This window comes from Mus caroli, unplaced genomic scaffold, assembly GCF_978045245.1.
Source record: "Mus caroli unplaced genomic scaffold, Mus_caroli_1 scaffold_4, whole genome shotgun sequence".
NCBI classification, from domain to species: Eukaryota; Metazoa; Chordata; class Mammalia; order Rodentia; family Muridae; genus Mus; species Mus caroli.
The window spans coordinates 62,805,445-62,820,496 of NW_028227259.1; positions in this window are offsets into that span (position 1 = coordinate 62,805,445).

Consider the following 15,052-nt stretch of genomic DNA (forward strand, 5'->3'; position numbering starts at 1 on the left):
GAGAACAAAATTTCTGGACAAAGCTGGTCCTCAGTGATTTATTATAGAGAGTAAAATTATCCTTCCTCTGGAGCATTTGCAAGAGGCAGATCTTGGAAAGTAAACTGTCTCTGCAGGCTATTGAAAGGAGGCACACTGATCTCCTGCTCAGAGCTGCACAGCTGGTGCCATGGGAAAAGACAGTCAGATCCTTTCTAATGGAAAAATGAAGTCAGATCAGGCTTGCCTTTTTCTTTTACAAAATGTAATTATGTAAACTACAAAGCTCCATTATAGACAATGTTTATAATTAGTTCCATTTTCCTCTTAATTTTAAATAAAGCATGTTAGTTGTGAATGTCATGCCAACACATTTCCTACAGATGCCATAAACAATGAACAATCAGAAATCCATTTGGAGTGTTTTTGTGGTTATTATAGCAAATTGTGAAAACTCATAATAAAAATCAATGTAATGAACAAACACCATTATATGTTGATAAACATCATACTCTTTCAATTTCAGACAAAGCCAATGAATATTAATAAGAGTGTGGACTGTAAACTGATGACATCAAATGGAATTCCCAATACCTATTAGATTTCTCCTCACTGTTCAGATCTAAAAAACGAAGCTCCAAAAATGATTTATATTACACTCATAGATCAAAAGTTTTCAGAATAACATTGCCATATTTATACATTGAGAAAGGAACTAAAATATCAATTGATAATGAATTGGCTTGATTTTATAGCTGACTAGCCCTCAGGTAGTAGTCTAATCTTTCACAAATTCTGCATTTCCTTTTCATTCAGACTTATAGAATTTATGATATGAGATTAGATATTCAAGTTAAAAAGTGAACTATATGCAGATGTACATTTAGTTTCCAAAAAATAGAAAGCATCGTTTGTTTTAGCGAGGACAGAGTGATTGGATCTATGATACCCATATGATTGGGTCATTGTCAATTTATAAACACATATGTCATTGGTTCTCAATTTTCTAATCTATATGATAAGTACTCACTACTTTCAACATCTCTCTCTAATCTGATATGACTAGCAATGTGTTTTTCATAGTTATGAAATATAATTGTGTAATCATAATAGAGTCATGGTTCTAATTCTATGAAAAGTTAGAAGAGTTTTTTTAAACAATGATATAAATGTTCACAATATCAAAATAATATCTACTGAAAATCGTCAAAAACTTTTCAAACACTGTTTCATTAGACGGGTTCATTCATTTAGATACTATGATTTTGAATGATACTTATTTAGCACTTGAACATGATTTTACACATACACAAGCTTTAAAGGTATACTCTTTTATGAAACATATTAATTGTATAAATTGGACACATTTCCAATTGTATTATGCTGCATTTAGCACCCTTCTCAAGATGTCCCTATGGATGGTTAGAAGAGGTATAATTAGATCAGTCCATGCTGCTTCTTGTGATAGCAAATCTGACAGAAGTAGAATGAAACCATTGCTGAAAATAACTTATGGGAACACTTGTGACTTCCAACAAGATTGGATTGCCTATGTACTTATTCACAATAGAAGAGTGATATCTAGATAATTATGAAATGTATGATAGGACTTCCACATGTTTACTGGAACAGAAATAAAACACCATGCAACTAGTTTGTTTGTTTTTTTTTTTTGATTTTAATATTTTTATTACATATTTTCCTCAATTACATTTCCAATGCTATCCCAAAAGTCCCCCATAGCGCCCCCCACTTCCCTACCCACCCATTCCCATTCTTTTGGCCCTGGCATTCCCCTATATTGGGGCATATAAAGTTTGCAAGTCCAATGGGCCTCTCTTTCCATTGATGGCCGACTAGGCCATCTTTCAATACATATGCAGCTAGAGACAAGAGCTCCGGGGTTCTGATTAGTACATCATGTTGTTCCAACAATAGGGTTGCAGATCTCTTTAGCTCCTTGGGTACTTTCTCTAGCTTCTCCATTGGGAGCCCTGTGATACATCCAATAGCTGACTGTGAACATCCACTCCTGTGTTTGCTAGGCCCCGGCATCGTCTCACAAGAGACAGCTATATTTGGGTCCTTTCAGCAAAATCTTGCTAGTGTATGCAATGGTGTCAGCTTTTAGAAGCTGATTATGGGACGGATACCTGGATACAGCAGTCTCTACATGGTCCATCCTTTCATCACAGCTACGAACTTTGTCTCTGTAACTCCTTCCCTGGGTGTTTTGTTCCCAATTCTAAGAAGGTGCACAGTGTCCACACTTTGGTCTTCATTCTTCTTGAGTTTCATGCGTTTATCAAATTGTATCTTATATCTTGGGTATCCTAAGTTTGGGGCTAATATCCACTTATCAATGAATACATATTGTGTGAGTTCTTTTGTGATTGTGTTACTTCACTCAAGATGATGCCCTCCAGGTCCATCCATTTGGCTAGGAATTTCATAAATTCATTCTTTTTAATAGCTGAGTAGTACTCCATTGTGTAAATGTACCATAATTTCTGTATCCATTCCTCTGTTGAGGGACATCTGGGTTCTTTCCAGCTTCTGGCTATTATAAATAGGGCTGCTATGAACATAGTGGAGCATGTGTCCTTTTTACCGGTTGGGACATCTTCTGGATATATGCCCAGGAGAGGTATTGCTGGATCCTCCGGTAGTACTATGTCCAATTTTCTGAGGAACCGCCAGACTGATTTCCAGAGTGGTTGTACAAGCTTGCAATCCCACCAACAATGGAGGAGTGTTCCTCTTTCTCCACATCCTCGCCAGCATCTGCTGTCACCTGGATTTTTGATCTTAGCCATTCTGACTGGTGTGAGGTGGAATCTCAGGGTTGTTTTGATTTGCATTTCCCTGATGATTAAGGATGTTGAACATTTTTTCAGGTGTTTCTCTGCCATTCGGTATTCCTCAGGTGAGAATTCTTTGTTCAGTTCTGAGCCCCATTTTTAATGGGGTTATTTGACTTTCTGGAGTCCACCTTCTTGAGTTCTTTATATATATTGGATATTAGTCCCTTATCTGATTAAGGATAGGTGAAGATCCTTTCCCAATCTGTTGGTGGTTTTTTTGTCTTATTGATGGTGTCTTTAGCCTTGCAGAAGCTTTGTAGTTTCATGAGGTCCCACTTGTCAATTCTCGATCTTACAGCACAAGCCATTACTGTTCTATTCAGGAATTTTTCCCCTGTGCCCATATCTTCAAGGCTTTTCCCCACTTTCTCCTCTATAAGTTTCAGTGTCTCTGGTTTTATGTGAAGTTCCTTGATCCACTTAGACTTGACCTTAGTACAAGGAGATAGGAATGGATCGATTTGAATTCTTCTACATGTTAACAACCAGTTGTGCCAGCACCATTTGTTTAAAATGCTGTCTTTCTTCCACTGGATGCTTTTAGCTCCCTTGTCGAAGAACAAGTGACCATAGGTGTGTGGGTTCATTTCTGGGTCTTCAATTCTATTCCATTGGTCTATTTGTCTGTCACTATACCAGTACCATGCATTTTTTATCACAATTGCTCTGTAGTAGAGCTTTAGGTCCGGAATGGTGATTCCACCAGAGGTTCTTTTATCCTTGAGAAGAGTTTTTGCTATCCTAGGTTTTTTGTTATTCCAGATGAATTTGCAGATTGCACTTTCTAATTCGTTGAAGAATTGATTTGGAATTTTGATGGGGATTGCATTGAATCTGTAGATTGCTTTTGGCAAGATAGCCATTTTTACAATGTTGATCCTGCCAATCCATGAGCATGGGAGATCTTTCCATCTTCTGAGATCTTCTATAATTTCTTTCTTCAGAGACTTGAAGTTTTTATTATACAGATCTTTCACTTTCTTAGTTAGAGTCATGCCAAGATATTTAATATTATTTGTGACTATTGAGAAGGGTGTTGTTTCCCTAATTTCTTTCTCAGCCTGTTTATTCTTTGTGTAGAGAAAGGCCATTGATTTGTTTGAGTTAATTTTATATCCAGCTACTTCACTGAAGCTGTTTATCAGGCTTAGGAGTTCTCTGGTGGAATTTTTAGGGTCACTTATATATACTATCATATCATCTGCAAAAAGTGATATTTTGACTTCATCTTTTCCAATTTGTATCCCTTTGATCTCCTTTTGTTGTCGAATTGCTCTGGCTAGGACTGCAAGTACAATGTTGAATAGGTATGGAGAAAGTGGACAGCCTTGTCTAGTCCCTGATTTTAGAGGGATTGCTTCAAGCTTCTCACCATTTACTTTGATGTTGGCTACTGGTTTGCTGTAGATTGCTTTTATCATGTTTAGGTATGGGCCTTGAATTCCTGATCTTTCCAAGACCTTTATCATGAATGGGTGTTGGATCTTGTCAAATGCTTTTTCTGCATCTAACGAGATGACCATGTGGTTTTTGTCTTTGAGTTTGTTTATATACTGGATTACGTTGATGGATTTCCGTATATTGAACCATCCCTGCATCCCTGGGATGAAACCTACTTGGTCAGGATGGATGATTGTTTTGATGTGTTCTTGGATTCGGTTAGCAAGAACTTTATTGAGGATTTTTGCATCAATATTCATAAGGGATATTGGTCTGAAGTTTTCCATCTTTGTTGGGTCTTTTTGTGGTTTAGGTATCAGAGTAATTGTGGCTTCATAGAATGAGTTGGGTAGAGTACCTTCTGTTTCTATTTTGTGGAATAGTTTGTGAAGAACTGGGATTAGATCTTCTTTGAAGGTCTGATAGAACTCTGAACTAAACCCATCTGGTCCTGGGCTTTTTTTAGTTGGTAGACTATTAATGACTGTTTCTATTTCTTTGGGGGATATAGGGCTGTTTAGATCATTAACCTGATCTTGATTCAACTTTGGTACCTGGTATCTGTCTAGGAACTTCTCCATTTCATCCAGGTTCTCCAGTTTTGTTGAGTATAGCCTTTGTTAGAAGGATCTGATGGTGTTTTGGATGTCTTCAGGATCTGTTGTTATGTCTCCTTTTTCATTTCTGATTTTGTTAATTAGGATGCTTTCCCTGTGCCCTCTAGTGAGTCTGGCTAAGGGTTTATCTATCTTGTTGATTTTCTCAAAGAACCAGCTCCTTGATTGGTTGATTCTTTGAATAGTTTTTCTTGTTTCCACTTGGTTGATTTCACCCCTGAGTTTGATTATTTCCTGCCGTCTACTCCTCTTGTGTGAATTTGCTTCCTTTTGTTCTAGTGCTTTTAGGTGTGTTGTCAAGCTGCTAATGTGTGCTCTCTCTAGTTTCCTTTTGGAGGCACTCAGAGCTATGAGTTTTCCTCTTAGAAATGCTTTCATTGCGTCCCATAAGTTTGGGTATGTTGTGGCTTCATTTTCATTGAACTCTAAAAAGTCCTTAATTTCTTTCTTTATTCCTTCCTTGACCAAGGTATCATTGAGAAGAGTGTTGTTCAGTTTCCACGTGAAGGTTGGCTTTCTATTATTTATTTTTTTATTGAAGATCAGCCTTAGTCCATGGTGATCTGATAGGATGCATGGGACAATTTCAATATTTTTGTATCTGTTGAGGCCTGCTTTGTGACCAATTATGTGGTCAATTTTGGAGAAGGTACCATGAGGTGCTGAGAAGAAGGTATATCCTTTTGTTTTAGGATAGAATGTTCTGTAGATATCTGCCAGATCCATTTGATTCATAATTTCTCTTAGTTTCACTGTGTCCCTGTTTAGTTTCTGTTTCCATGATCTGTCCATTGGTGAAAGTGTTGTGTTGAAGTCTCCCACTATTATTGTATGAGGTACAATGTGTGCTTTGAGATTTACTAAAGTTTCTTTAATGAATGTGGCTGCCTTTGTATTTGGAGCATAGATATTCAGGATTGATAGTTCCTCTTGGAGGATTTTACCTTTGATGAGTATGAAGTGTCCCTCTCTGTCTTTTTTAATGACTTTGGGTTGTAAGTCAATCTTATCAGATATTAGAATGGCTACTCCAGCTTGTTTCTTCATGCCATTTGCTTGGAAAATTGTTTTCCAGCCTTTCATTCTGAGGTAGTGTCTATCCTTTTCTCTGAGATGAGTTTCCTGTAAGCAGCAAAATGTTGGGTCTTGTTTGTGTAGCCAGTTTGTTAGTCTATGTCTTTTTATCGGGGAGTTGAGTCCATTGATATTAAGAGATATTAAGGAAAAGTAATTGTTGTTTCCTGTTATTTTTGTTGTTAAAGTTGGCATTTTGTTCTTGTGGCTGTCTTCTTTTAGGTTTGTTGAGGGATTACCTTCTTGTTGTTTCTAGGGCGTGGTTCCTGTCCTTGTATTGGTTTTTTTCTGTTATTATCCTTTGAAGGGCTGGATTCGTGGAGAGATAATGTGTGAATTTGGTTTTGTCGTGGAATACTTTGGTTTCTCCATCTATGTTAATTGAGAGTTTGGCTGGGTATAGTAGCCTGGGCTGGAATTTGTGTTCTTTTAGTGTCTGTATAACATCCGTCCAGGATCTTCTGGCTTTCATAGTCTCTGGTGAAAAATCTGGTGTAATTCTGATAGGCTTGCCTTTATATGTTACTTGGCCTTTTTCTCTTACTGCTTTTAGTATTCTATCTTTATTTAGAGCATTTGTTGTTCTGATTATTATGTGTCGGGAGGTATTTCTTTTCTGGTCCAGTCTATTTGGAGTTCTGTAGGCTTCTTGTATGTTCATGGGCATCTCTTTCTTTAGATTTGGGAAGTTTTCTTCTATAATTTTGTTGAAGATATTTGCTGGTCCTTTGAGTTGAAAATCTTCATTCTCATCCACTCCTATTATCCGTAGGTTTGGTCTTCTCATTGTGTTCTGTATTTCTTGGATGTTTTGAATTAGGATCTTTTTGCATTTTACATTTTCCTTGATTGTTGTGCCGATGTTCTCTATGGAATCTTCTGCACCTGAGATTCTCTCTTCCATCTCTTGTATTCTGTTGCTGATGCTAGTATCTATGGTTCCAGATTTCTTTCCTAGGGTTTCTATCTCCAGTGTTGCCTCATTTTGGGTTTTCTTTATTGTGTCTACTTCCCTTTTTAGGTCTAGTATGGTTTTGTTCATTTCCATCATCTGTTTGGATGTGTTTTCCTGTTTTTCTGTAAGGACTTCTACCTGTTTGATTATGTTATCCTGTTTTTCTTTAAGGATTTGTAACTCTTTAGCAGTGTTCTCCTGCAATTCTTTAAGGGATTTTTGTGCTTCCTCTTTAGTGTCTTCTGCCTGTGTAGCATTGTTCTCCTGTATTTCTTTAAGTTTGTTATTGAAGTCCTTCTTGAAGTCCTCTACCATCATCAGGAGATATGCTTTTAAATCCGTGTCTAGCTTTTCCGGTGTGTTGGGGTGCCCTGGACTGGGCGAAGTGGGGGTGCTGGGTTCTGATGATAGTGAGTGGTCTTGGTTTCTGTTAGTAAGATTATTACGTTTACCTTTCGCCATCTGGTAATCTCTGGGGTTAGTTATTATCGTTGTCACTGTTTAAAGATTGGAGCAGAAGCTGTGTTCCACTCACCAGCAGTCTCTAAATCCTGCGGCAGGGGTCGTGGGTAGCTGAAGGTACCCCGGTGCTGGTCCAGCCGGAAGAGGCCTATGGTCCTACTCAGGCCGGTTTTCTGCTTCCCTAACTAATGCAGTCTCTGGTCCCGCGTGCAATTGGATTGGAGCAGAAGCTGTGTTCCACTCTCCAGAAGTCTTAAGATCCTGTGGCGGGTGTTGTGGGTAGCTGGTGAGTGTCAGCGGACCCTGCGCCCCCTCTGCCCAGGTGCTTTTCTGACTGGAAGAGGGTTGTGGCCCTATGTAGGCCGGATTTCTCTCTCCCCAACCAGAGCAGTCTTAGGTCCCGTGTGATTGGACTGGAGCAGAAGCTGTGTTCCACTCACCAGCAGTCCCAAAATCCTGAGGCGGGGGGTCGTGGGTAGCTGGCGGGTGTCAGGCAACCCTGCGCTCCCGCTACCCTGGCGCTGATCCGGCTGGATGAGGCCTGTGGCCCTACTCAGGCAGGTTTCTGCTTCCCTAACTAATGCAGTCTCAGGTCCCGTGCAATTGGATTGGAGCAGAAGCTGTGCTCCACTCACCAGAAGTCTTAAGATCCTGTGGAGGGTGTTGTGGGTAGCTGGCGAGTGTCAGCCGACCCTGTGCCCCAGCTGCCCTGGTGCTTTTCTGACCGGAAGAGGGTTGTGGCCCTATGTAGGCCGGATTTCTCTCTCCCCAACCAGAGCAGTCTCAGGTCCCGCGTGATTGGACTGGAGCAGAAGCTGTGTTCCACTCACCAGCAGTCCCAAAATCCTGTGGAGGGGGTCGTGGGTAGCTGGCGGGTGTCAGGCAACCCTGAGCTCCCGCTACCCCGGCGCTGATCCGGCCGGATGAGGCCTGTGGCCCTCCATGCAACTAGTTTTTAACTAGACATTTCATCAAAAAGTTCTACAAAAGAAGAATAGTACCTGCATGCTTCCTAGATATATTTACAGTTTTTATTCACTGTAATCCTTCCATACTATCTCACAAATCCTTTGATGCCCTGCATTTCCACAGTGGTTTTGTTTTTACACTGTTATATAACAAAAATGACTACCTAACAAAAAACTCAGAAAGAAAATTTGGCTGGCCCCTATGACAAGAAGCAGACATTTTACTACCACGAAAATTGCTTTGTATCTCTTTGGAAGTGCTGCGGGAAGACCAGAGAGTGTAAGTGCCAGGCTTAGAGTCAACACTTATCATTCTACTCTGATATGGCTTCTGATTTCTTTTATCCAAGTATAAACATACTTACTTTAATTAATGAAAACAACACCTTTTAACCTCTTCACTAGTTAAGCCCAGAGAGTAGGTGGAACTACACGCTTGTACATACTGGCTGCAGGAAATGGATTTATCAATTTTAACAGACTATATGAAGTTGGAGAGAAAATGAATTGGTTTGATATGGGAGGAGTTAGAGGGCAAGAATTTGCCTATTAATTTGGTCAACACAGATTATATTCTTCTATGGAAATCTAAAATGGCAAAGAACAAGAGAAAAGGAAAATCCCCACCTGAATTTGGAATTTTAATGAGAACTTTGTTCCACCTCAGAAATATTCAAAATTAAATAATTATAATTTTGAAAACCCAGGAAATATTCTGGAAGTAAGTTCAGTTAAATAATTCTTTATATCTGGTTCACTCATTCCAGTCACCATATGCAGATAACCCTTAAATTTCCAAGGGTCTGCAATAGAATATTCTAGGTGTCTACACCAGGAATCAGTGTTTCTCCCACAATACCACATACAAGGTTTCTCATCTATAATATGAAGATATATTTTAAGATAGGGATGGCTAGCTGTCTTGCTCAATCCTAACAGTTCATGAGACAAATGCCTCCCTGTCCACCACCTTCCAACACTTCGTTCCTATCTAGCAAAGACTGATGGTAGTGTGACTTGGATATAGCCTGGTTATATGCTTGAGAGGGGACACCTAGCATTGCTACAACTATAAGGAAGAAGCTTATTTGAACAGATATATCAGCAAAAGAAACAGACACTTTACTACCATGAAATTGGTAGGAAGTACTTTATTTCATAAGAAAATAGTACAGCAGAAAAATATCCTGGGAAGGAAGAAGAAATCAGCAACATGAAATCAGCAACATGAGCATGTGATCAGCATCAACCTTCCAACGCATGGTGTTTCATTCATTTTATTCACATATCACAAGTTGAAAGAAGAAATCATTGACATTCAGAGAGCAGCAAAATATTACAATGAAAATAAATCTTTTTTGAATACAGAGTGCTTGTGAGACCAACATGATTAACTCAAAACTGTACATAATATTAAACTGACGGTCTTTGATCCTGAATTGGAAATTTGTATTCTTCTACTCTATTACTCTGACTACCTAGCATTAAACTTACCAGGGTATTCAACATTTTATTCTCCAGAATCATGAAATATTTCAGCGTCTATTTCTATTAGAAAGTACATAACTGGAAACACTTTATTTGTAGTATAAGAGATGATAAACTAATTTTAGACTTATTATTTATAACTAGGTTTATCTGTGTCCACATCTTTCTGCAGGGAGGATTCAGGTGATTGCCAATGCCCACAAAGGTTCTAATTCTCCTGGTTATGTGCTGCCTGCTATGGTTCTGGGAACCAAACTAAAGCCTTCCAAAAGAGCTGTGTGCCCTCATAACCACTGGGCCCAGACTCCAGCGTTTAGATCTACTTTAGTGAGAAATAAGTCATCAATGTCTTAGTGGAAAAAGAAGCAGCTTATTCCACAGTTGATACATTTCTGAGAACAAATGGTTTCCAGATATCAATTGAATTTGAACACAGGGAACTATTGTATTTTGTTTGCCTGCTTGCTCCATTTTGTTGCAGATATAATCTCTTTCAATTAAAGACTTTGATTTCTTCTATTTTATGTTACAATGAAAATTATTCTGTATCATATTTCTGTTTTCATATCAATAAGACTGATATAAGAAAAATGATTTGCTATTCTTATTGTCAATTTAAGTACCTTTGTCAAAATCATCCAACTTATATTTCCCAAGTGTATACACTAAAAATTATCAATATAAGCACTATAATACAATGAGATTTATTCTATATCATATTTCTGTTTTCATATCAATAAGACTGATATAAGAAAAAGACTTGCTATTCGTATTGTCAATTTAAGTACTTTTGTCAAAATCATCCAACTTTATTTCCCAAGTGTACATACTAAAAATTATCAATATAAGCAAGAAAGGACATACTTAAATTAACTAATAATTGTATCTGTGAAGTCAATACCTGGGAATGAGTTGCTTAAGGTCACCCAAGTATTATCCTTTCCCTGGTAAAAAGGTTCTGAACTACAGAAATGTAGATATTACATTAAACATATTTTAAGTACCATTTATTCCTTATATTAGTCTATAAGCAAAACATTTCTGAAATATCAACAAATTGTTTTTAGTTTTCATATTATATCTTAGTAATGTGATTTTTTAACTAATCTTTATAACATATACTTTTATCAAAGAAAGGAAAGCTTCAGTCAGTTTTCAGCTGTGCTATACAGTGACCCAAAAGATTCTCACCTCTCTAAATGACATGTTTTATTAAAAGAGTGAAAATATGGAGAGTACAAGTCAGAGAGACTGAAAACTGGTTAAGAGCCCTTGATGGTCTTTCAGAGGACCAAAGTTCAGGTTCTAGCACCGATATCAAGTGGCTCACAACTATTTGTAACTCTAGTACCAGGACATCTAAAGAAATTCTGCTTTTATGGGTATCTAAACATTCATTGCACACACACATACATACACACACACACATACACACACACACACACACACCACTTATTTTAATGCTGAAATATAAAATGTAATGCACTTGATCCGATAGCTGTTAATCTCATGGATTTCTTGCTGTGATTTACAGTGTGGCAGAAACCTCTGCTAGTCAAGAAAACTAGTTAAAGTATGGACATATTCTAGGCACCACATTGGGCTGCTGTTTCTGAGAATCATGTAACAGTAATATCAAATGTTTCATGTTAAATAATGCTTACTTCCGGGTTGTGAGGGGTGAATAAAGTTATTGAAGTAGAACTGCTCTCTGGTGTTCTGTCTCTGAGAAAAACATGGTACTGAGAACCCAAAATAAACCTGCTATACAGATATCACAAAATTCTCCACTATAACTTCAGGCTTTAAAACAAGGGTGTGTTTGTGTCTGTTTGGTTTTGTTTGGTTTGTTTCTTTGAGATGAGATTTTGAAGAATAATGCCAGAGTAGTCTTAACAATAAATGATATTTGCAGCAACCTAATGTAACACCTTAAATAGATGGGGTAAACCCTAAAGTTATCCTAAATCTATACCCTAGCCAGGAAAACAGCCAGTTAAATGTCACAGTCTTTTTAAACTTTTTTAATAAAAATAGAAGAATGTCACTTATCGGCTGCATTAGCTCCCCCTCAGCTGTAAACGTTCTTGTTAGATTTCATAATTTAGCTACTGATATTTGTGCAGTTACTGTTGTCTCAGTCCAGTAAGTCAAAAGTTCCACACAGTGGCCCTCAGAATTCTCCAAATTATAGTGTATTCAAAGTATACTGTCTTGTCTGTAAGCACATCATAGCATCAGTGATAGTGTCAGGCCTTGGGACCTCTCCTTGAGATAGTTCCCAATTCAGGCCTGACACTGGATCTCCTTTCTTTCAGTCTCTTGTCCATTTTTGTCCTTGTAGTTCTTTTAGATAGGAACAATTATGGGTCAGAGTTTTTGACTGTGGAATGGCAACCCAATCCTTCTACTTGATGCCCTGTCTTTCTACTGGAGATGGACTCTTCATTTTCCCTCTTCTCACTGTTGGGTATTTCATCTAAGTTCCTTCCCTTTGAGTCCAGAGTCTCTCACCTCCCAGGTCTCTGGTACAATCTAGAGAACCTGCACCTCTCACCTCCCGAGGTTGCCTGTTTCCGTTCTTTATCCTGGCCCTCAGGGCTTCTGTCCTGTTTCCCTCCCCAATACCTGATCATGTTCCTCTTCTCCCCTCCCTGACCACTAAATCATAAAACATATGCCTATTGTTTTAATAATTAAAGTACAAAATGCTTAGAAAAGCTTAAAAAGAATTCAGAGAAATTATACAAGTTTTCTGTTTCATTACTAATTGGGAAGAAAATAATGTATCCTATAAATTGTCTACTATGACCAAAACTAAACTTTACTGTAGCTACATTTTTGCAGTAAAAGACAATGGAAGCAAACACTACCTGTTTTTCTCCACATCAATGCTTCATTTGGAGAAAAATTATTTTAATATGTTCAGACACAGAATCTCAGAGACCACTATAATACTCAGAACCTGCATATCATCTATGAGGAAAAAGGGATGGAAGAACTAAATGCAATTTAATGTGACTTGTATAATCACATTAAAATAGGGCAATGGAATAAAATCTCCATACTATGTATTTTTCTTTTTTGGAGGTTTTTTAAATTAATCATTTTATTTCTTTATATTTTGAATGATACCTCTCTTCCCAGTTATCTCTCCACAAACCCTCATCCCATCACCCCTCCCCTCCCTTTTGCCTCCCATTCCTGCCTCACTGCACTAGCATACTGCTATGGTTCGGGCATCAAGTCTCTCTCTCCTATGATTGATGTCCAATAAGGCTGTTCTCTGACATATATATATATATATATATATATATATATATATATATATATATATATATATATATAAATTCTGGCTCCCTCCATGTATACTCTTTGGTTGGTGGTTTAGTCCCTGGGAGCTCTGGGTGGTCCAGTTAGTTGATATTGTTCTTCTTATGGGATAAAATCCCCTTCAACTCCTTCAGTGTTTTCTCTAGCTCTTCCATTGTGGTCTTGGGCTCAGTAAGATGGTTAAATGTGACTATCTGCATCTGTATTGGTCAGGTTTTGATGGACCCTCTCAGAGAACAGCCATATCAGGTTACTCTCAGCAAGTGCTTATTGGCAACAGCAATAGTGTAGGGGGTTGGTGTCTGCAGATGGGGTGTATCCCTAAGTGGGGCGGTCTCTAGATGGCCTTTCCTTCAGTCTCTGCTCCATTTTTTTTTTTTTGTCTCTGTCTTTCTTTTAGACAGGACTATTTCCATGTTAAGAATTTTGAGCTCTATGGGTGGCCTCAACCCTTAACTGAGACAATGCTTATCTACTGGAGATGGTGTCTCCAGGTTGTATCTCCCCTTTGTTCTACCTGAAGATCCAGCTATCCCACTCTGAGACATGTATCCAAAAGGTGTTCCAACATATAACAAGGACACATACTCCACTATGTTTATAGCAGCCTTATTTATAATAGCCAGAAGCTAGAAACAACTCAGATGTCCCTCAACAGAAGAATTAATACAGAAAATGTGCTACATTTACATAATAGAGTTGTACTCAGCTATTAAAAAATGACTTTATGAAATTCACAGGCAAATGGATGGAACGAGAAAATATCCTGAGTGAGGTAACTCAGACACAAAGATCACACATGGCACATACTCACTGATGAATGGATATTAACCCAAAAGTTCAGAATATCCACGATGCAACCCACAAACCATATGGAGCTTAAGAAGAAGGAAATTCAAAGTGTAGATACTTTAATCCTACATAGAACTGGGAACAAAATAATCACAAGAGGTAGAGTGAGGGAGGAACCTTGGAAGGAGAGAGAAGTGGGGGGAAGCAGGGCAGGAACTATGTATCTTTTTATCATTTCCCTAATTTAAAACATAGATAAATTAATTAAGTCTATGACAGTTAGTAGAGCCACATGTGAGGTTTTAGTTTCTTAATCCAAATTGTTCCTTGGATTCAATGACTCATATAGTAATTGTTGTCTGAAGAGAATTGGTTTATTAAAATGTATCAAATAAATTTTACTTTCAATTTTATATTAATTTCTTCAATGTTTTCTATAAAGAATTATGAAAGGAAACTACCTTTATATCCAAAAATATTTTGAGTTTTTAACATTGTATAGAGTGCATTCATTCCATATTTCCTTGGTATTAAAGAAGAAACAACACAAAATTAGCCATAGAATTTAAGACACTAGAAATGAAGAAATTAGAAAAGATGATTTTACTACTAACATTTAAAAGCTCTAAACAAATAAACTAGTAATGAACTAAGTCTACTGTCCTGACTATAAATTCACAGATTATCATGATGCACAGATTGGGAATCTTTCACTCCATATATACTTAAAAGAAAACATTAGATAATTCTGACCAAAACAAACTATGAAGAAGACACAGCAGGAACACAGTGTATTGTATGCTTTGGATGCAAGTGAAGACTAAGGTCTAAAAGAAATGTCTAAATTATATAAAAGCTGCCTGCTCACCCTTCCACTCTGTCCCAGAGTTGTGGTCCTCTGAGGCTCTTATCACTTGCTTAACCTGCTTTTGAAGTGCTAATTTAATCTTCTCTTTCCCAAGTCCTGTCTCACCCAGAAGAGGCTGTAGTTTTCAAGCTTCAGTTTATTTTTTGAATAAAAATGTACTCCCAATGGAATGTGAAAATTTCGTACAGGTGGGAAAGATGACAGGTTTTTAA